The sequence below is a fragment of the Rutidosis leptorrhynchoides genome, chromosome 1 (genome assembly GCF_046630445.1).
Source record: "Rutidosis leptorrhynchoides isolate AG116_Rl617_1_P2 chromosome 1, CSIRO_AGI_Rlap_v1, whole genome shotgun sequence".
Taxonomy (NCBI): domain Eukaryota; kingdom Viridiplantae; phylum Streptophyta; class Magnoliopsida; order Asterales; family Asteraceae; genus Rutidosis; species Rutidosis leptorrhynchoides.
Genome location: NC_092333.1, coordinates 320,529,395 through 320,552,648, shown reverse-complemented (window position 1 = coordinate 320,552,648; position 23,254 = coordinate 320,529,395).

The following is a 23,254-nucleotide window of genomic DNA, read 5'->3' as shown; positions in this document are numbered from 1 at the left end:
AACATATCAAAATAACCACCCATTTGAAGAAGTTTACTTCCAACCTTTTGATCTAACTCCTCCACTCTTTGATTCCAAGATTATTTCTTATCTTTTGCAGTAACTTTGTCCAAGTAACTTGAGGTAGTAACCTTGTTCATAATCTTATTCAATTCATATTCATATAGCTATCTTATTTTGTGGTATAAAATTTTAACAACAAGAACATAGTTTGAATGATTTCAAACTTGTTCGCAAACTAAATAGATCCTTCTAACTTGACTTTTAAAACACTTCAAGACCTGTAATATATCATAATGATATGCTAACCTAACAAGATATAACTTGGTTTTACAAAGAACATCTTAAAAACTGAATCTACGTCGTCGGAGTGCAACCGGGGGCTATTTTGGGTTGGATAATTAAAAACCATCTTGAACTTTGAATTGGAAGTTTATGTTCTGGAAAAATGATATTTCTTATGAATATTTTAACACATAAAAATTTCATGGTTTAACTCAAAGTGTAAGTATTTTTAGAAAAATGATCATTAAATGTTGTTTTTATGATGGAAAATGATCACTTTCATAAGTTTCACCAAAGTTTGACCTATAACCTATGATTTCGAATATAAATTAAGGTATTTTCAGTTCAAATTTTTAAAATTTGACTCGATCCAAGGAAGTGGCAAGTTGAACCAACAAAAACGGAGTTGTAATGAAGAAACTACGACTAAAACAAGATTGGGTATCCGAAGCTAGTTTAGCTACGAAAATATTTGGAGAAAAAGTAAATTAATCATATCTTTTCTAATTAATATGATATTTTATATATAATTACTTATGATTTGATTTTATATATTTCAGGACCACCCGTAAACAACACGAGAAGATTAATCATAAGACCTCATGATTGTACGCAACACGTCATTTGACAACACGGTACTTTATGTACGCAACACGTCATTTGACAACATGGTACCATGGGTCGAGATTAATTCTGATCAATACGAATACGATGGGGTCTTTATTTATTTTATTTAAGCAACTAATTGTGGACCACTAACATCGGACTGCTAACTACGGACTAAGAAAATATTAAAAGTATATATATATGTAACGATTACTTAAAAAGAAAATATGTTGATATATTATATATATGGTTAGGTTCGTGATATCTATCGGAGACCAAGTCGAATTAAATACCTTCAAGGCAAAAGTGAGTTTCATTTGCTCCCTTTTTAATTGCTTTTGCAGTATATATTTTTAGGCTGAGAATACATGCGCTGCTTTTATAAATGTTTACAAAATAGACACAAGTACTTAAAAATATATTCTACGTTGAGTTGTACCACTGGCATATTTCCCTGTAGCTTGGTAACTACTATTTACATGGGTATTGTAAACGCGAATCCTGTTGATAGATCTATCAGGCCTGACAACCCCAACCGGACTGGACGACCAGTATTCAACGGTTGCACAGTACTTCGTTTTGGTGACTACACTTGGTACGGTGTAGTGAGATTTTATAATAAAGGGAATATGCGACGTTGATTAAATGTTAAGTATGGTTACCAAGTGCTCAACCACTTAGAATGCTTTACATACACTTGCGAGTGTATTATGTTTATGATTATGAAATCTTGTGGTCTATTAACATATTGAAATGATTGTTATGATAAACCTATGAACTCACCAACCTTTTGGTTGACACTTTAAAGCATGTTTATTCTCAGGTGAAATTAAGTCTTCCGCTGTGCATTTGCTCAATATAAGGACATTACTTGGAGCCGATCATCGTAATGGGACCAAATGTTGATGACTTCGTCCTGGTGGATTAGGACGAGTCCTTTCAGTTGGTATCAGAGCGGTGGTCGTAGCGAACCAGGTCTTACATTAGTGTGTCTAACTAGTAGTTGTTAGGATACATTAATGAGTCTGGACTTCGACCGTGTCTACATGTCAAAAGTTTTGCTTATCATTTCTAGTCGGAAATCATCTGCTTATCATCCTTAGGAAATTACCTGCTTATCATTCATAAGTCTAGACACGTTTTACTGCATTTACTGCATTGATAGTGTATAGACGAATTCTTATCTTAGCATATCTGTTATTGCGAATTTTTGACTAATATCTTTTCAAAGATTCTCCGTAATTTACGGGATTTTGGTATTATATATACATATGTAAATTATGTATTGAAGAGTACCAAATCTAACTCCTATAATCTATTCCATACCAAAAATTCAATTTCCCCATTATACAAGATGGATTCCGCATCTAGTTCGAATTCTTCAGATTCTGACAGTTATGCCGATATGGATTTCCATTCGGGCTCCGAAAGCAGCGTCACCGGAATGGATCAACCAATTTCCCATCATCTATTCTGGATGAATTGGGGATGGGTTCGTAATATACTAAATCACTGGAGACAAGAAGAAGGTGATCCATTCCATCCACCAAATTGCCCTCTTGGCTGAAATGTCCCGTTCTTATTGATTAAAAACGTTCCATATTAATTGATTTCGTAGCGAGGTTTTGACCTCTATATGAGACGTTTTTCAAAGACTGCATTCATTTTTAAAACAAACCATAACCTTTATTTCATAAATAAAGGTTTAAAAAGCTTTACGTAGATTATCAAATAATGATAATCTAAAATATCCTGTTTACACACGACCATTACATAATGGTTTACAATACAAATATGTTACATCGAAATCAGTTTCTTGAATGCAGTTTTTACACAATATCATACAAACATGGACTCCAAATCTTGTCCTTATTTTAGTATGCAACAGCGGAAGCTCTTAATATTCACCTGAGAATAAACATGCTTTAAACGTCAACAAAAATGTTGGTGAGTTATAGGTTTAATCTATATATATCAAATCGTAACAATAGACCACAAGATTTCATATTTCAATACACATCCCATACATAGAGATAAAAATCATTCATATGGTGAACACCTGGTAACCGACATTAACAAGATGCATATATAAGAATATCCCCATCATTCCGGGACACCCTTCAGATATGATATAAATTTCGAAGTACTAAAGCATCCAGTACTTTGGATGGGGTTTGTTAGGCCCAATAGATCTATCTTTAGGATTCGCGTCAATTAGGGTGTCTGTTCCCTAATTCTTAGATTACCAGACTTAATAAAAAGGGGCATATTCGATTTCGATAATTCAACCATAGAATGTAGTTTCACGTACTTGTGTCTATTTTGTAAATCATTTATAAAACCTGCATGTATTCTCATCCTAAAAATATTAGATTTTAAAAGTGGGACTATAACTCACTTTCACAGATTTTTACTTCGTTGGGAAGTAAGACTTGGCCACTGGTTGATTCACGAACCTATAACAATATATACATATATATCAAAGTATGTTCAAAATATATTTACAACACTTTTAATATATTTTGATGTTTTAAGTTTATTAAGTCAGCTGTCCTCGTTAGTAACCTACAACTAGTTGTCCACAGTTAGATGTACAGAAATAAATCCATAAATATTATCTTGAATCAATCCACGACCCAGTGTATACGTATCTCAGTATTGATCACAACTCAAACTATATATATTTTGGAATCAACCTCAACCCTGTATAGCTAACTCCAACATTCACATATAGAGTGTCTATGGTTATTCCGAAATATATATAGATGTGTCGACATGATAGGTCGAAACATTGTATACGTGTCTATGGTATCTCAAGATTACATAATATACAATACAAGTTGATTAAGTTATGGTTGGAATAGATTTGTTACCAATTTTCACGTAGCTAAAATGAGAAAAATTATCCAATCTTGTTTTACCCATAACTTATTCATTTTAAATCCGTTTTGAGTGAATCAAATTGCTATGGTTTCATATTGAACTCTATTTTATGAATTTAAACAGAAAAAGTATAGGTTTATAGTCAGAAAAATAAGTTACAAGTCATTTTTGTAAAGGTAGTCATTTCAGTCGAAAGAACGACGTCTAGATGACCATTTTAGAAAACATACTTCCACTTTGAGTTTAACCATAATTTTTGGATATAGTTTCATGTTCGTAATAAAAATCATTTTCCCAGAATAACAACTTTTAAATCAAAGTTTATCATAGTTTTTAATTAACTAACCCAAAACAGCCTGCGGTGTTACTACGAAGTCGTAAATCCGGTTTTACGGTGTTTTTCGTGTTTCCAGGTTTTAAATCATTAAGTTAGAATATCATATAGATATATAATATGTGTTTAGTTGATTTTAAAAGTCAAGTTAGAAGGATTAACTTTTATTTGCGAACAAGTTTAGAATTAACTAAACTATGTTCTAGTGATTACAAGTTTAAACCTTCGAATAAGATAGCTTTATATGTAAGAATCGAATGATGTTATGAACATCATTACTACCTCAAGTTCCTTGGATAAACCTACTGGAAATGAGAAAAATAGATCTAGCTTCAAAGGATCCTTGGATGGCTTGAAAGTTCTTGAAGCAGAATCATGACACGAAAACAATTTCAAGTAAGATTTCCACTCGAAATAAGATTGTTATAATTATAGAAATTGAATTAAAGTTTGAATATGATTATTACCTTGTATTAGAAAGATAACCTACTGTAAGTAACAAAGGTTTCTTGATCTTGGATGATTACTTGGAATGGATTTAGAAAACTTGGAAGTAAACTTGCAATCTTGGAAGTATTCTTGATTTTATGAAACTAGAACTTTTGGAATTTATGAAGAACACTTAGAACTTGAAGATAGAACTTGAGAGAGATCAATTAGATGAAGAAAATTGAAGAATGAAAGTGTTTGTAGGTGTTTTTGGTCGTTGGTGTATGGATTTGATATAAAGGATATGTAATTTTGTTTTCATGTAAATAAGTCATGAATGATTACTCATATTTTTGTAATTTTATGAGATATTTCATTCTAGTTGCCAAAGGATGGTTCCCACATGTGTTAGGTGACTCACATGCTCTGCTAAGAGCTGATCATTGGAGTGTATACACCAATACTACATACATCTAAAAGCTGTGTATTGTACGAGTACGAATACGGGTGCATACGAGTAGAATTGTTGATGAAACTGAACGAGGATGTAATTGTAAGCATTTTTGTTAAGTAGAAGTATTTTGATAAGTGTCTTGAAGTCTTTCAAAAGTGTATGAATACATATTAAAACACTACATGTATATACATTTTAACTGAGTCGTTAAGTCATCATTAGTCGTTACATGTAAATGTTGTTTTGAAACCTTTAGGTTAACGATCTTGTTGAATGTTGTTAACCCATTGTTTATTATAGCAAATGAGATGTTAAATTTTTATATTATCATGATATTATGATATATAATATATCTTAGTATGATATATATACAGTTAAATTTCGTTACAACGATAATCGTTACATATATGTCTCGTTTCGAAATCATTAAGTTAGTAGTCTTATTTTTACATATGTATTTCATTGTTAATACACTTAATAATATATTTACTTATCATTTAACATAATTAACCAAGTGTATCAATATCTTAATATGATTCATATGTACCTAGTAAGACGTTGTTATAACGATAATCGTTATATATATCGTTTTCAAGTTTCTTAAATTAATAGTCTCATTTTTATGTATATAACTCATTGTTAAAATACCTAATGAGATACATACTTATAATAAAATCATGTTAACTATATATATAACCATATATATGTCATCGTATAGTTTTTACAAGTTTTAACGTTCGTGAATCACCGGTCAACTTGGGTGGTCAATTGTCTATATGAAACCTATTTCAATTAATCAAGTCTTAACAAGTTTGATTGCCTAACATGTTGGAAACACTTAATCATGTAAATAACAATTTCATTTAATATATATATATAAACATGGAAAAGTTCGGGTCACTACAGTACCTACCCGTTAAATAAATTTCGTCCCGAAATTTTAAGCAGTTGGAGGTGTTGACGTATCTTCTGGAAATAAATGCGGGTATTTCTTCTTCATCTGATATTCACGCTCCCAGGTGAACTCGGGTCCTCTATGAGCATTCCATCGAACCTTAACAATCGGTATCTTGTTTTGTTTAAGTTTCTTAACCTCACGATCCATTATTTCGACGGGTTCTTCAATGAATTGAAGTTTTTCATTCATTTGGATTTCGTCCAACGGAATAGTGAGATCTTCTTTAGCAAAACATTTCTTCAAATTTGAGACGTGGAAAGTGTTATGTACAGCCGAGAGTTGTTGAGGTAGCTCCAGTTGGTAAGCTACTGGTCCGACACGATCTATAATCTTGAATGGTCCAATGTACCTTGGATTTAGTTTCCCCCGTTTACCAAATCGAACAACGCCTTTCCAAGGTGAAACCTTAAGCATGACCATTTCTCCAATTTCAAACTCTATATCTTTTCTTTTACTATCCGCGTAGCTCTTTTGTCGACTCTGGGCGGTTTTCAATCTTTGTTGAATTTGGATGATTTTCTCGGTAGTTTCTTGTATTATCTCCGGACCCGTAATCTGTCTATCCCCCACTTCACTCCAACAAATCGGAGACCTGCACTTTCTACCATAAAGTGCTTCAAACGGCACCATCTCAATGCTTGAATGGTAGCTGTTGTTGTAGGAAAATTCTGCTAACGGTAGATGTCGATCCCAACTGTTTCCGAAATCAATAACACATGCTCGTAGCATGTTTTCAAGCATTTGTATCGTCCTTTCGCTCTGTCCATCAGTTTGTGGATAATAGGCAGTACTCATGTCTAGACGAGTTCCTAATGCTTGCTGTAATGTCTGCCAGAATCTTGAAATAAATCTGCCATCCTATCAGAGATAATAGAGATTGGTATTCCATGTCTGGAGACGACTTCCTTCAAATACAGTCGTGCTAACTTCTCCATCTTGTCATCTTCTCTTATTGGCAGGAAGTGTACTGACTTGGTGAGACGATCAACTATTACCCAAATAGTATCATAACCACTTGCAGTCCTTGGCAATTTAGTAATGAAATCCATGGTAATATTTTCCCATTTCCATTCCGGGATTTCAGGTTGTTGTAGTAGACCTGATGGTTTCTGATGTTCAGCTTTGACCTTAGAACATGTCAAACATTCTCCTACATATTTAGCAATATCGGCTTTCATACCTAGCCACCAAAAATGTTTCTTAAGATCCTTGTACATCTTCCCCGTTCCAGGATGTATTGAGTATCTGGTTTTATGAGCTTCTCTAAGTACCATTTCTCTCATATCTCCAAATTTTGGTACCCAAATTCTTTCAGCCCTATACCGGGTTCCGTCTTCCCAAATATTAAGATACTTCTCCGATCCTTTGGGTATTTCATCCTTTAAATTTCCCTCTTTTAAAACTCCTTGTTGCGCCTCCTTTATTTGAGTAGTAAGGTTAGTGTGAATCATTATATTCATAGATTTTACTCGAATGGGTTCTCTGTCCTTTCTGCTCAAGGCGTCGGCTACCACATTTGCCTTCCTCGGGTGGTAACGAATCTCAAAGTCGTAATCATTCAACAATTTAATCCACCTACGCTGCCTCATATTCAGTTGTTTCTGATTAAATATGTGTTGAAGACTTTTGTGGTCAGTATATATAATACTTTTGACCCCATATAAGTAGTGCCTCCAAGTCTTTAATGCAAAAACAATCGCGACTAATTCCAAATCATGCGTCGTATAATTTTGCTCGTGAATCTTCAATTGTCTAGACGCATAAGAAGTCACCTTCATCCGTTGCATTAATACACAACCGAGACCTTGCTTTGATGCATCACAATAAATCACAAAATCATCATTCCCTTCAGGCAATGACAATATAGGTGCCGTAGTTAGCTTTTTCTTCAATAATTGAAACGCCTTCTCTTGTTCATCCTTCCATTCAAATTTCTTCCCTTTATGCGTTAATGCAGTCAAGGGTTTTGCTATTTTGGAGAAATCTTGGATGAATCTTCTGTAGTAACCAGCCAATCCTAAAAATTGAAGTATATGCTTCGGAGTTTTTGGGGTTTCCCACTTTTCAACGATTTCGATCTTTGCCGGGTTCACCTGGATACCTTCTTTGTTCACTATGTGACCGAGGAATTGAACTTCTTCCAACCAAAATGCACACTTTGAAAACTAAGCGTACAGTTTTTCTTTCCTCAATACTTCTAGAACTTTTCTCAAATGTTCTTCGTGCTCTTGATCATTCTTTGAATAAATAAGTATGTCATCGATGAAAACAATGACAAACTTGTCAAGATATGGCCCACACACTCGTAATGACCATAACGCGTCCTAAAAGCAGTTTTTGGAATATCATCCTCCTTTACTCGCATTTGATGATATCCAGAACGTAAATCAATCTTATAATAAATTGACGAGCCTTGTAGTTGATCAAATAAGTCGTCAATTCTCGGCAGTGGATAACGGTTTTTGATGGTAAGTGTGTTCAACTCTCTGTAGTCAATACACAACCTAAATGTACCATCCTTCTTCTTGACAAACAAAACAGGAGCTCCCCATGGTGATGTGCTTGGTCGAATGAAACCACGTTCTAATAGTTCTTGCAGTTGGCTTTGCAGTCCTTTCATCTAGCTGGGTGCGAGTCTATAAGGAGCACGAGCTATTGGTGCAGCTCCTGGTACAAGATCTATTTGAAATTCAACAGATCGATGTGGAGGTAGTCCCGGTAATTCTTTCGAAAATACATCGAGAAATTCTTTTGCGACGGGAACATCATTGATGCTCTTTTCTTCAGTTTGTACTTTCTCTACGTGTGCTAGAACATCATAGCAACCTTTTCTTATTAGTTTTTGTGCCTTCAAATTACTAATAAGATGTAGCTTCATGTTGCCCTTTTCTCTGTACACCATTAAGGGTTCTCCTTCTTCTCGTACAATGCGAATTGCATTTTTATAACATACGATCTCTGCTTTCACCTTCTTCAGCCAGTCAATGCCAACTATTACATCAAAACTCCCTAACTCAACTGGTATCAAATCAATCTTAAATATTTCGCTACCCAGTTTAATTTCTCGATTCCGGCATATATTATCTGCTGAAATTAATTTACCGTTTGCTAATTCGAGTAAAAATTTACTATCCAACGGCATCAATGGACAACTTAATTTAGCACAAAAATCTCTACTCATATAGCTTCTATCCGCACCCCAATCAAATAAAACGTAAGCAGATTTATTGTCAATAAGAAACGTACCCGTAACAAGCTCCGGGTCTTCCTGTGCCTCTGCCGCATTAATATTGAAAACTCTTCCGCGGCCTTGTCCATTCGTGTTCTCCTGGTTCGGGCAATTTCTAATAATGTGGTCCGGTTTTCCACATTTATAACAAACTACATTGACATAACTTGCTCTGACACTACTTGCTCCGCCATTACTCGTTCCGACACCATTTGTTCCTTTCGTTCTGTTAACTCCTGGTCCGTAGACCTCACACTTCACCGCGCTATGACCATTTCTTTTACACTTGTTGCAAAATTTGGTGCAGAACCCCGGGTGATACTTTTATCACCTTTGGCATAGCTGCTTCTGATTGTTGTTGTTGTTACGGTTGTTATTGTTGTTGGGATGATTGTTGTAGTTGCTGTTGTTGTTGTTGTTGTTGTTGTTGTTGGGCCGTTTGTTGTAGTTTCGATTGATGTTGCGATTGTTGGGATAATTGTTGCGATTATTATTGTAATTGCTGTTGTTGTTGTATTGGTGATTCTTATCACCGTTTTCCTCCCACTTTCTTTTGACTTGCTTCACATTGGCCTCTTCAGCCATCTGTTCTTTAATTCTTTCCTCAATCTAGTTCATCAGTTTGTGAGCCATTCTATATGCCTGTTGTATGCAGGCGGGCTCGTGTGAACTTATATCTTCTTGGATTCTTTCCGGTAATCCTTTCACAAACGCGTCGATCTTCTCTTCCTCATCTTCGAACGCTCCCGGACACAATAGGCACAATTCTGTGAATCGTCTTTCATATGTGATAATATCAAATCCTTGGGTTCGTAACCCTCTAGTTCTGTCTTGAGCTTATTGACCTCGGTTCTGGGACGGTACTTCTCGTTCATCAAGTACTTGAATGCTGACCACGGTAGTGCGTACGCATCATCTTGTCCCACTTGCTCTAGATAGGTATTCCACCATGTTAACGCAAAACCTGTGAAGGTATGCGTAGCGTACTTCACTTTGTCCTCTTCAGTACACTTACTTATGGAAAACACCAATTTGACCTTCTCGGTCCACCGTTTCAATCCGATCGGTCCTTCGGTTCCATCAAATTCCAAAGGTTTGCAGGCAGTGAATTCTTTGTAGGTGCATCCTACACGATTTCCTGTACTGCTAGATCCAAGGTTATTGTTGGTATGTAGCGCAGCCTGTACTGTGGCTATGTTTGAAGCTAGAAAAGTACGGAATTCCTCTTCATTCATATTCACGGTGTGTCGAGTAGTCGGTGCCATTTCCTTCAAAATAGTCAAATGGAACAAGTTAATCATATAGAATATTAAGAGTAGTTAATAGTATTTCGTAGCATAATATGAACTCATTTATAAAAGCTTTTTCTTCATATTAGCGTTTTATAAGTTTAAATTCGGGTAGTACCTACCCGTTAAGTTCATACTTAGTAGCTAATATACAATTCAACTACTACAATTCTATATGAAAAACTGATTATAATAATATTTCACGTTCAAACTTTTATACAATATTTTACAAACTTACAATACAGCTTATTTTACATAAAGCATGAAATATATCACACAATAACTTTGATACAAGATAGTTGTGAAGATAATTCTAGCTAGTACACAAGTCGTTCAGCAAAGGCAATAAAGACACGTAATTCATACGTCCAGAAACAAGTCATGCATTCTGGTTTTACTAGGACTACTTCCCATCCTTGGTCTTGTGGAACATAACCGTTATGGCCGTTGATAAGACAGCGTGTTGTAACGTCGTCAAAGGGACGAGGGTTACGTAATGACCAACAGTCTCGTAATAACCTAAAAACCTCATTTCTTACCCCAATTACCGACTCCGTCACTTGTGGGAACGTTTTGTTTAATAGTTGTAGCCCGATGTTATTTTTATCACTTTGGTGAGAAGCGAACATTACTAACCCGTAAGCATAGCATGCTTCTGTATGTTGCATGTTAACCGCTTTTTCTAAATCATGAAGTCCTATATTCGGATACATTGAGTCAAAATAATTTCTTAACCCGTTGCGTAAAATAGCATTTGGGTTCCCCGCAATATATGTGTCAAAGTAAACACATCGTAACTTATGGGTTTCCCAATGTGATATCCCCCATCTTTCAAACGAAAGTCTCTTATAAACCAAGACATTCTTGGAACGTTCTTCGAATGTCTTACAAACTGATTTCGCCGTAAATAGTTGTGCCGAAGAATTCTGACCGACTCTAGACAAAATTTCATCAATCATGTCTCCGGGTAGGTCTCTTAAAATATTGGGTTGTCTATCCATTTTGTGTTTTTAAACCGTAAAATAGACAAGAGTTAGATTCATAAAAAAAATTACTTATTAATACAAGCAATTTTTACATATATCATAAAGCATAAGCACACTATATTACATATATTACACCACACGAATACAACTATCTTATTCCGACTCGCTCGTTTCTTCTTCTTCGGTTTTGGTTTGTTTTTCCAAGTTTCTAGGGATATATGATGTTCCCCTAATACGAGCCATCGTTTTCCACATTGGTTTAGAAAAACCTGGTGGTTTAGAGGTTCCCGGGTCATTGTTACAACTTAAGGGCTTCGAGGGTTGACGATACATATAAAGTTCATCGGGGTTGGAATTAGATTTCTCTATTTTTATGCCCTTTCCCTTATTATTTTCTTTTGCCTTTTTAAATTCAGTTGGGGTAATTTCTATAACATCATCGGAATTCTCTTCGGAACCCGATTCATTGGAGAATTGGTAATCCTCCCAATATTTTGCTTCCTTGGCGGAAACACCATTGACCATAATTAACCTTGGTCGGTTGGTTGAGGATTTTCTTTTATTTAACCGTTTTATTATTTCCCCCACCGGTTCTATTTCCTCCTCCGGTTCCTCCTCTTCCGGTTCTGATTCTTCTTCTGGTTCTGATTCTTCTTCCGGTTCTTTTTCGGGAACTTGTGAATCAGTCCAATATATATTCGACTCTTCGTTATTATTAGGTGAGTCAATGGGATTTGTGCTAGAGGTAGACATCTATCACACAATATCAAACATGTTAAGAGATTAATATATCACATAATATATACATGTTAATAATATATAGTTTCCAACAAAAATGTTAAGCAATCATTTTTAAAGAAAACACGGTCGAAGTCCAGACTCACTAATGCATCCTAACAAACTTGATAAGTCACACTAATGCAAATTTCTGGTTCTCTAAGACCAACGCTCTGATACCAACTGTGTAAGACCCAAATATTTATTGTACATAATGTATTTATGGTGTACGATGCGTGTATGAAGTGTACGTGTTGCTTGCTCGAACGTCGAAGGAAACTGGACGTTGTCCGAAGTGACAAGGTGTGTACGTATGTTTTCAACCCCAAATAAAGTTTGAATTGATGTTTCAAAGCCTTACCATTAGATAGAATATCTTATTACGTTTCCAACGATATTTGATTCATCGAAAACAGAGTTACGGTCGAAAAGTTATGGCCAAAACAAGTTGCTGAAACTTGTTTTGGGCTCGACCACAATTTCCAGTTATTTGGAGCGGCGCTCCACCTTCTGGCATGGCGCGCCGATTGCTGCAGAGGCAATTTTCAGCCTTTTTAAAAGGTTTAAATGAGGGGTACTTTGGTCTTTTCAATTAGGGTCGGTTTGGGGTGTAGTGACCCGAACTTTTCCATGTTTATATATATTAATGGAGATTGATATTTACATGATTAAATGTTTCCAACATGTTAAGCAATCAAACTTGTTAAGACTTGATTAATTGAAATAGGTTTCATATAGACAATTGACCACCCAAGTTGTCCGGTGATTCACGAACGTTAAAACTTGTAAAAACTATATGATGACATATATATGATTATATATATAGTTAACATGATATTATGATAAGTAAACATATCATTAAGTATATTAACAATGAACTACATATGTAAAAACAAGACTACTAACTTAATAATTTTGAAACGAGACATATATGTAACGATTATCGTTGTAACGACATTTAATGTATATATATATCATATTAAGAGATATTCGTACATCATAATATCATGATAATATAATAATTTAAAATCTCTTTTGATATTATAAACATTGGGTTAACAACATTTAACAAGATCGTTAACCTAAAGGTTTCAAAACAACATTTACATGTAACGACTAACGATGACTTAACGACTCAGTTAAAATGTATATACATGTAGTGTTTTAATATGTATTCATACACTTTTGAAAGACTTCAAGACACTTATCAAAATACTTCTACTTAACAAAAATGCTTACAATTACATCCTCGTTCAGTTTCATCAACAATTCTACTCGTATGCACCCGTATTCGTACTCGTACAATACACAGCTTTTAGATGTATGTACTATTGGTATATACACTCCAATGATCAGCTCTTAGCAGCCCATGTGAGTCACCTAACACATGTGGGAACCATCATTTGGCAACTAGCATGAAATATCTCATAAAATTACAAAAATATGAGTAATCATTCATGACTTATTTACATGAAAACAAAATTACATATCCTTTATATCTAATCCATACACCAACGACCAAAAACACCTACAAACACTTTCATTCTTCAATTTTCTTCATCTAATTGATCTCTCTCAAGTTCTATCTTCAAGTTCTAAGTGTTCTTCATAAATTCCAAAAGTTCTAGTTTCATAAAATCAAGAATACTTTCAAGTTTGCTAGCTCACTTCCAATCTTGTAAGGTGATCATCCAACCTCAAGAAATCTTTGTTTCTTACAGTAGGTTATCATTCTAATACAAGATAATAATCATATTCAAACTTTGGTTCAATTTCTATAACTATAACAATCTTATTTCAAGTGATGATCTTACTTGAACTTGTTTTCGTGTCATGATTTTGCTTCAAGAACTTCGAGCCATCCAAGGATCCATTGAAGCTAGATCCATTTTTCTCTTTTCCAGTAGGTTTATCCAAGGAACTTAAGGTAGTAATGATGTTCATAACATCATTCGATTCATACATATAAAGCTATCTTATTCGAAGGTTTAAACTTGTAATCACTAGAACATAGTTTAGTTAATTCTAAACTTGTTCGCAAACAAAAGTTAATCCTTCTAACTTGACTTTTAAAATCAACTAAACACATGTTCTATATCTATATGATATGCTAACTTAATGATTTAAAACCTGGAAACACGAAAAACACCGTAAAACCGGATTTACGCCGTCGTAGTAACACCGCGGGCTGTTTTGGGTTAGTTAATTAAAAACTATGATAAACTTTGATTTAAAAGTTGTTATTCTGAGAAAATGATTTTTATTATGAACATGAAACTATATCCAAAAATTATGGTTAAACTCAAAGTGGAAGTATGTTTTCTAAAATGGTCATCTAGACGTCGTTCTTTCGACTGAAATGACTACCTTTACAAAAACGACTTGTAACTTATGTTTCTGACTATAAACCTATACTTTTCTGTTTAGATTCATAAAATAGAGTTCAATATGAAACCATAGCAATTTGATTCACTCAAAACGGATTTAAAATGAAGAAGTTATGGGTAAAACAAGATTGGATAATTTTTCTCATTTTAGCTACGTGAAAATTGGTAACAAATCTATTCCAACCATAACTTAATCAACTTGTATTGTATATTATGTAATCTTGAGATACCATAGACACGTATACAATGTTTCGACCTATCATGTCGACACATCTATATATATTTCAGAACAACCATAGACACTCTATATGTGAATGTTGGAGTTAGCTATACAGGGTTGAGGTTGATTCCAAAATATATATAGTTTGAGTTGTGATCAATACTGAGATACGTATACACTGGGTCGTGGATTGATTCAAGATAATATTTATTTATTTCTGTACATCTAACTGTGGACAACTAGTTGTAGGTTACTAACGAGGACAGCTGACTTAATAAACTTAAAACATCAAAATATATTAAAAGTGTTGTAAATATATTTTGAACATACTTTGATATATATGTATATATTGTTATAGGTTCATGAATCAACCAGTGGCCAAGTCTTACTTCCCGACGAAGTAAAAATCTGTGAAAGTGAGTTATAGTCCCACTTTTAAAATCTAATATTTTTGGGATGAGAATACATGCAGGTTTTATAAATGATTTACAAAATAGACACAAGTACGTGAAACTATATTCTATGGTTGAATTATCGAAATCGAATATGCCCCTTTTTATTAAGTCTGGTAATCTAAGAATTAGGGAACAGACACCCTAATTGACGCGAATCCTAAAGATAGATCTATCGGGCCCAACAAGCCCCATCCAAAGTACCGGATGCTTTAGTACTTCGAAATTTATATCATATCCGAAGGGTGTCCCGGAATGATGGGGATATTCTTATATATGCATCTTGTTAATGTCGGTTACCAGGTGTTCACCATATGAATGATTTTTATCTCTATGTATGGGATGTGTATTGAAATATAAAATCTTGTGGTCTATTATTATGATTTGATATATATAGGTTAAACCTATAACTCACCAACATTTTTGTTGACGTTTTAAGCATGTTTATTCTCAGGTGATTATTAAGAGCTTCCGCTGTCGCATACTTAAATAAGGACGAGATTTGGAGTCCATGCTTGTATGATATTGTGTAAAAACTGCATTCAAGAAACTTTTTGTTGTAACATATTTGTATTGTAAACCATTATGTAATGGTCGTGTGTAAACAGGATATTTTAGATTATCATTATTTGATAATCTACATAAAGATTTTTAAACCTTTATTGATGAAATAAAGGTTATGGTTTGTTTTAAAATGAATGCAGTCTTTGAAAAACGTCTCATATAGAGGTCAAAACCTCGCAACGAAATCAATTAATATGGAACGTTTTTAATCAATAAGAACGGGACATTTCAGTTGGTATCCGAGCGTTGGTCTTAGAGAACCAGAAAATTTGCATTAGTGTGTCTTATCGAGTTTGTTAGGATGCATTAGTGAGTCTGGACTTCGACCGTGTTTTCTTTAAAAATGATTGCTTAACATTTTTGTTGGAAACTATATATTTTTAACATATGAATATTATGTGATATATTAATCTCTTAACTTGTTTGATATTATGTGATAGATGTCTACCTCTAGAACAAGTCCCATTGACTCACCTAATAATAATGAAGAGTCAAATGTAAATTGGAATGATTCGTGGACTGATTCACAAGTTCCCGAAGAGGAACCGGAAGAAGAGTCGGAACCGGAAGAAGAATCGGAACCGGAAGAAGAATCGGAACCGGAAGAAGAAATAGAACCGGTGGGGGAAATGATAAAATGGTTAAGTAAAAGAGAATCCTCAACCAACCGACCAAGGTTAATTATGGTCAATGGTGTTTCCGCCAAGGAAGCAAAATATTGGGAGGATTACCAATTCTCTGATGAATCGGATTCCGACGAGAATTCCGATGATGTTATAGAAATTACCCCAACTGAATTTAAAAAGGCAAAAGAAAATAATAAGGGAAAGGGCATAAAAATAGAGAAATCTAATTCCAACCCCGATGAAGTTTATATGTATCGTCAACCCCCGAAGTCCTTAAGTTGTAACAATGACCCGGGAACCTCTAAACCACCAGGTTTTTCTAAACCAATGTGGACAACGACGGCTCGTATTAGGGGAACATCATATATCCCTAGAAACTTGGCAAAACAAACTAAAACCGAAGAAGAAGAAATGAGCGAGTCGGAAAAAGATAGTTGTATTCGTGTGGTGTAATATATGTAATATAGTGTGCTTATGCTTTATGATATATGTAAAAATTGCTTGTATTAATAAGTATTTTTTTATGAATCTAACTCTTGTCTATTTTACAGTTTAAAAACACAAAATGGATAGACAACCCAATATTTTAAGAGACCTACCCGGAGACATGATTGATGATATCTTGTCTAGAGTCGGTCAGAATTCCTCGGCACAACTATTTAAGGAGAGATCAGTTTGTAAGACATTCGAAGAACGTTCCAAGAATGCCTTGGTTTATAAAAGGCTTTCGTTCGAAAGATGGGGGATATCACATTGGGAAATCCATAAGTTACGATGTGTTTACTTTGACGCATATATTGCGGGGAACCCAAATGCTATTTTACGCAACGGGTTAAGAAATTATTTTGACTCAGTATATCCGAATATAGGACTTCGTGATTTAGAAAAAGCGGCTAACATGCAACATAAAGAAGCATGTTATGCTTACGGGTTAGTAATGTTCGCTTCTCACCAAAGTGAGAACAAGAACATCGGGCTATAACTATTAAACAAAACGTTCCCACAAGTGACGGAGTCGGTAATTGGGGTAAGAAATGAGGTTTTTAGGTTATTACGAGACTGTTGGACATTACGTAACCCTTGTCCCTTTGACGACGTTACAACACGCTGTATTATCAACGGCCATAATGGTTATGTTTCACAAGACCAAGGATGGGAAGTAGTCCTAGTAAAACCAGAATGCATGACTTGTTTCTGGACGTATGAATTACGTGTCTTTATTGCCTTTGCTGAACGACTTGTGTACTAGCTAGAATTATCTTCACAACTATCTTGTATCAAAGTTATTGTGTGCTATATTTCATGCTTTATGTAAAATAAGCGGTATTGTAAGTTTGTAAAATATTGTATAAAAGTTTGAACGCGAAATATTATTACAATCAGTTTTTCATATAGAATTGTAGTAGTTGAATTGTATATTAGCTACTAAGTATGAACTTAACGGGTAGGTACTACCCGAATTTAAACTTATAAAACGCTAATATGAAGAAAAAGCTTTTATAAATGAGTTCATATTATGCTACGAAATACTATTAACTACTCTTAATATTCTGTATGATTAACTTGTTCCATTTGACTATTTTGAAGGAAATGGCACCGACTACTCGACACACCGTGAATATGAATGAAGAGGAATTCCGTACTTTTCTAGCTTCAAACATAGCCGCAGTACAGGCTGCGCTACATACCAACAATAACCTTGGATCTAGCAGTACAGGAAATCGTGTAGGATGCACCTACAAAGAATTCACTGCCTGCAAACCTTTGGAATTTGATGGAACCGAAGGACCGATCGGATTGAAACGGTGGACCGAGAAGGTCGAATCGGTGTTTGCCATAAGTAAGTGTACTGAAGAGGACAAAGTGAAGTACGCTACGCATACCTTCACAGGTTCTGCGTTAACATGGTGGAATACCTATCTAGAGCAAGTGGGACAAGATGATGCGTACGCACTACCGTGGTCAGCATTCAAGCACTTGATGAACGAGAAGTACCGTCCCAGAACCGAGGTCAATAAGCTCAAGACAGAACTTAGAGGGTTACGAACCCAAGTATTTGATATTACCACGTACGAAAGACGATTCACAGAATTGTGCCTATTGTGTCCGGGAGCATTCGAAGATGAGGAAGAGAAGATCGACGCGTTTGTGAAAGGATTACCGGAAAGAATCCAAGAAGATATAAGTTCACACGAGCCCGCCTCCATACAACAGGCATGTAGAATGGCTCACAAACTAGTGAACCAGATTGAAGAAAGAATTAAAGAACAGACTGCTGAAGAGGCCAATGTGAAGCAAGTCAAAAGAAAGTGGGAGGAAAACGGTGATAAGAATCACCAATACAACAACAACAGCAATTACAACAATAATCGCAACAATTATCCCAACAATCGCAACATCAATCGCAACTACAACAAACGGCCCAACAACAACAACAACAACAGCAACTACAACAATCATCCCAACAACAATAATAACCGCAACAACAACAACAATCAGAAGCAGCTATGCCAAAGGTGTGAAAAGTATCACTCGGGGTTCTGCACCAAATTTTGCAACAAGTGTAAAAGAAATGGTCATAGCGCGGCGAAGTGTGAGGTCTACAGACCAGGGGTTAATAGAACGAAAGGAACAAATGGTGTCGAAACGAGTAATGGCGGAGCAAGTAGTGTCAGAGCAAGTTAGGCCAATGTAGTTTGTTATAAATGTGGAAAACCGGGCCACATTATTAGAAATTGCCCGAACCAAGAGAACACGAATGGACAAGGCCGCGGAAGAGTTTTCAATATTAATGCGGCAGAGGCACAGGAAGACCCGGAGCTTGTTACGGGTACGTTTCTTATTGACAATAAATCTGCTTACGTTTTATTTGATTCGGGTGCGGATAGAAGCTATATGAGTAGAGATTTTTGTGCTAAATTAAGTTGTCCATTGACGCCTTTGGATAGTAAATTTTTACTCGAATTAGCAAATGGTAAATTAATTTCAGCAGATAATATATGTCGGAATCGAGAAATTAAACTGGTTAGCGAAACATTTAAGATTGAATTGATACCAGTAGAGTTAGGGAGTTTTGATGTGATAATCGGTATGGACTGGTTGAAAGAAGTGAAAGCAGAGATTGTTTGTTACAAAAATGCAATTCGCATTATACGAGAAAAAGGAAAACCCTTAATGGTGTACGGAGAAAAGGGCAACACGAAGCTACATCTTATTAGTAATTTGAAGGCACAAAAACTAATAAGAAAAGGTTGCTATGCTGTTCTAGCACACGTCGAGAAAGTACAAACTGAAGAAAAGAGCATCAATGATGTTCCCGTCGCAAAAGAATTTCCCGATGTATTTCCGAAAGAATTACCGGGATTACCCCCACATCGATCCGTTGAATTTCAAATAGATCTTGTACCAGGAGCTGCACCAATAGCTCGTGCTCCTTACAGACTCGCACCCAGCGAGATGAAAGAACTGCAAAGCCAATTACAAGAACTTTTAGAGCGTGGTTTCATTCGACCAAGCACATCACCGTGGGGAGCTCCTGTTTTGTTTGTCAAGAAGAAAGATGGTACATTCAGGTTGTGTATCGACTACCGAGAGTTGAACAAACTTACCATCAAGAACCGCTACCCACTACCGAGAATCGACGACTTATTTGATCAACTACAAGGCTCGTCTGTTTATTCAAAGATTGACTTACGTTCTGGGTATCATCAAATGCGGGTGAAAGAAGATGATATTCCAAAGACTGCTTTCAGAACACGTTACGGTCATTACGAGTTTATGGTCATGCCGTTTGGTTTAACTAATGCACCAGCTGTGTTCATGGACCTTATGAACCGAGTGTGTGGACCATACCTTAACAAGTTTGTCATTGTTTTCATTGATGACATACTTATTTACTCAAAGAATGACCAAGAACACGGTGAACATTTGAGAAAGGTGTTAGAAGTATTGAGGAAGGAAGAATTGTACGCTAAGTTTTCAAAGTGTGCATTTTGGTTGGAAGAAGTTCAATTCCTCGGTCACATAGTGAACAAAGAAGGTATTAAGGTGGATCCGGCAAAGATAGAAACTGTTGAAAAGTGGGAAACCCCAAAAACTCCGAAACACATACGCCAGTTTTTAGGACTAGCTGTTTACTACAGAAGGTTCATCCAAGACTTTTCCAGAATAGCAAAACCCTTGACTGCATTAACGTATAAAGGGAAGAAATTTGAATGGAATGATGAACAAGAGAAAGCGTTTCAGTTATTGAAGAAAAAGCTAACTACGGCACCTATATTGTCATTGCCTGAAGGGAATGATGATTTTGTGATTTATTGTGACGCATCAAAGCAAGGTCTCGGTTGTGTATTAATGCAACGAACGAAGGTGATTGCTTATGCGTCTAGACAATTGAAGATTCACGAACAAAATTATATATGATTTGGAATTAGGCGCGGTTGTTTTTGCATTAAAGACTTGGAGGCACTACTTATATGGGGTCAAAAGTATTATATATACCGACCACAAAAGTCTTCAACACTTATTTAATCAGAAACAACTGAATATGAGGCAGCGTAGGTGGATTGAATTATTGAATGATTACGACTTTGAGATTCGTTACCACCCGGGGAAGGCAAATGTGGTAGCCGATGCCTTGAGCGGGAAGGACAGAGAACCCATTCGAGTAAAATCTATGAATATAATGATTCATAATAACCTTACTACTCAAATAAAGGAGGCGCAACAAGGAGTTTTAAAAAAGGGAAATTTAAAGAATGAAATACCCAAAGGATCGGAGAAGCATCTTAATATTCGGGAAGACGGAACCCGGTATAGGGCTGAAAGGATTTGGGTACCAAAATTTGGAGATATGAGAGAAATGGTACTTAGAGAAGCTCATAAAACCAGATACTCAATACATCTTGGAACGGGGAAGATGTACAAGGATCTCAAGAAACATTTTTGGTGGCCGGGTATGAAAGCCGATGTTGCTAAATACGTAGGAGAATGTTTGACGTGTTCTAAGGTCAAAGCTGAGCATCAGAAACCATCAGGTCTACTTCAACAACCCGAAATCCCGGAATGGAAATGGGAAAACATTACCATGGATTTCATCACTAAATTGCCAAGGACTGCAAGTGGTTTTGATACTATTTGGGTAATAGTTGATCGTCTCACCAAATCAGCACACTACCTGCCAATAAGAGAAGATGACAAGATGGAGAAGTTAGCACGACTGTATTTGAAGGAAGTCGTCTCCAGACATGGAATACCAATCTCTATTATCTCTGATAGGGATGGCAGATTTATTTCAAGATTCTGGCAGACGTTACAACAAGCATTAGGAACTCGTCTAGACATGAGTACTGCCTATCATCCACAAACTGATGGGCAGAGCGAAAGGACAATACAAACGCTTGAAGACATGCTACGATCATGTGTTATTGATTTCGGAAACAGTTGGGATCGACATCTACCGTTAGCAGAATTTTCCTACAACAACAGCTACCATTCAAGCATTGAGATGGCGCCGTTTGAAGCACTTTATGGTAGAAAGTGCAGGTCTCCGATTTGTTGGAGTGAAGTAGGGGATAGACATATTACGGGTCCAGAGATTATACAAGAAACTACCGAGAAGATCATCCAAATTCAACAACGGTTGAAAACCGGCCAAAGTCGACAAAAGAGCTACGCTGACATTAAAAGAAAAGATATAGAATTTGAAATTGGAGAGATGGTCATGCTTAAAGTTGTACCTTGGAAAGGCGTTGTTCGATTTGGTAAACGAGGGAAATTAAATCCAAGGTATATTGGACCATTCAAGATTATTGATCGTGTCGGACCAGTAGCTTACCGACTTGAGTTACCTCAACAACTCGCGGCTGTACATAACACTTTCCACGTCTCGAATTTGAAGAAATGTTTTGCTAAAGAAGATCTCACTATTCCGTTAGATGAAATCCAAATCAACGAAAAACTTCAATTCATCGAAGAACCCGTCGAAATAATGGATCGTGAGGTTAAAAGACTTAAGCAAAATAAGATACCAATTGTTAAGGTTCGATGGAATGCTCGTAGAGGACCCGAGTTCACCTGGGAGCGTGAAGATCAGATGAAGAAGAAATACCCGCATCTATTTCCAGAAGATTCGTCAACACCTTCAACAGCTTAAAATTTCGGGACGAAATTTATTTAACGGGTAGGTACTGTAGTGACCCGAACTTTTCCATGTTTATATATATTAATGGAGATTGATATTTACATGATTAAATGTTTCCAACATGTTAAGCAATCAAACTTGTTAAGACTTGATTAATTGAAATAGGTTTCATATAGACAATTGACCACCCAAGTTGTCCGGTGATTCACGAACGTTAAAACTTGTAAAAACTATATGATGACATATATATGGTTATATATATAGTTAACATGATATTATGATAAGTAAACATATCATTAAGTATATTAACAATGAACTACATATGTAAAAACAAGACTACTAACTTAATGATTTTGAAACGAGACATATATGTAACGATTATCGTTGTAACGACATTTAATGTATATATATCATATTAAGAGATATTCGTACATCATAATATCATGATAATATAATAATTTAAAATCTCTTTTGATATTATAAACATTGGGTTAACAACATTTAACAAGATCGTTAACCTAAAGGTTTCAAAACAACATTTACATGTAACGACTAACGATGACTTAACGACTCAGTTAAAATGTATATACATGTAGTGTTTTAATATGTATTCATACACTTTTGAAAGACTTC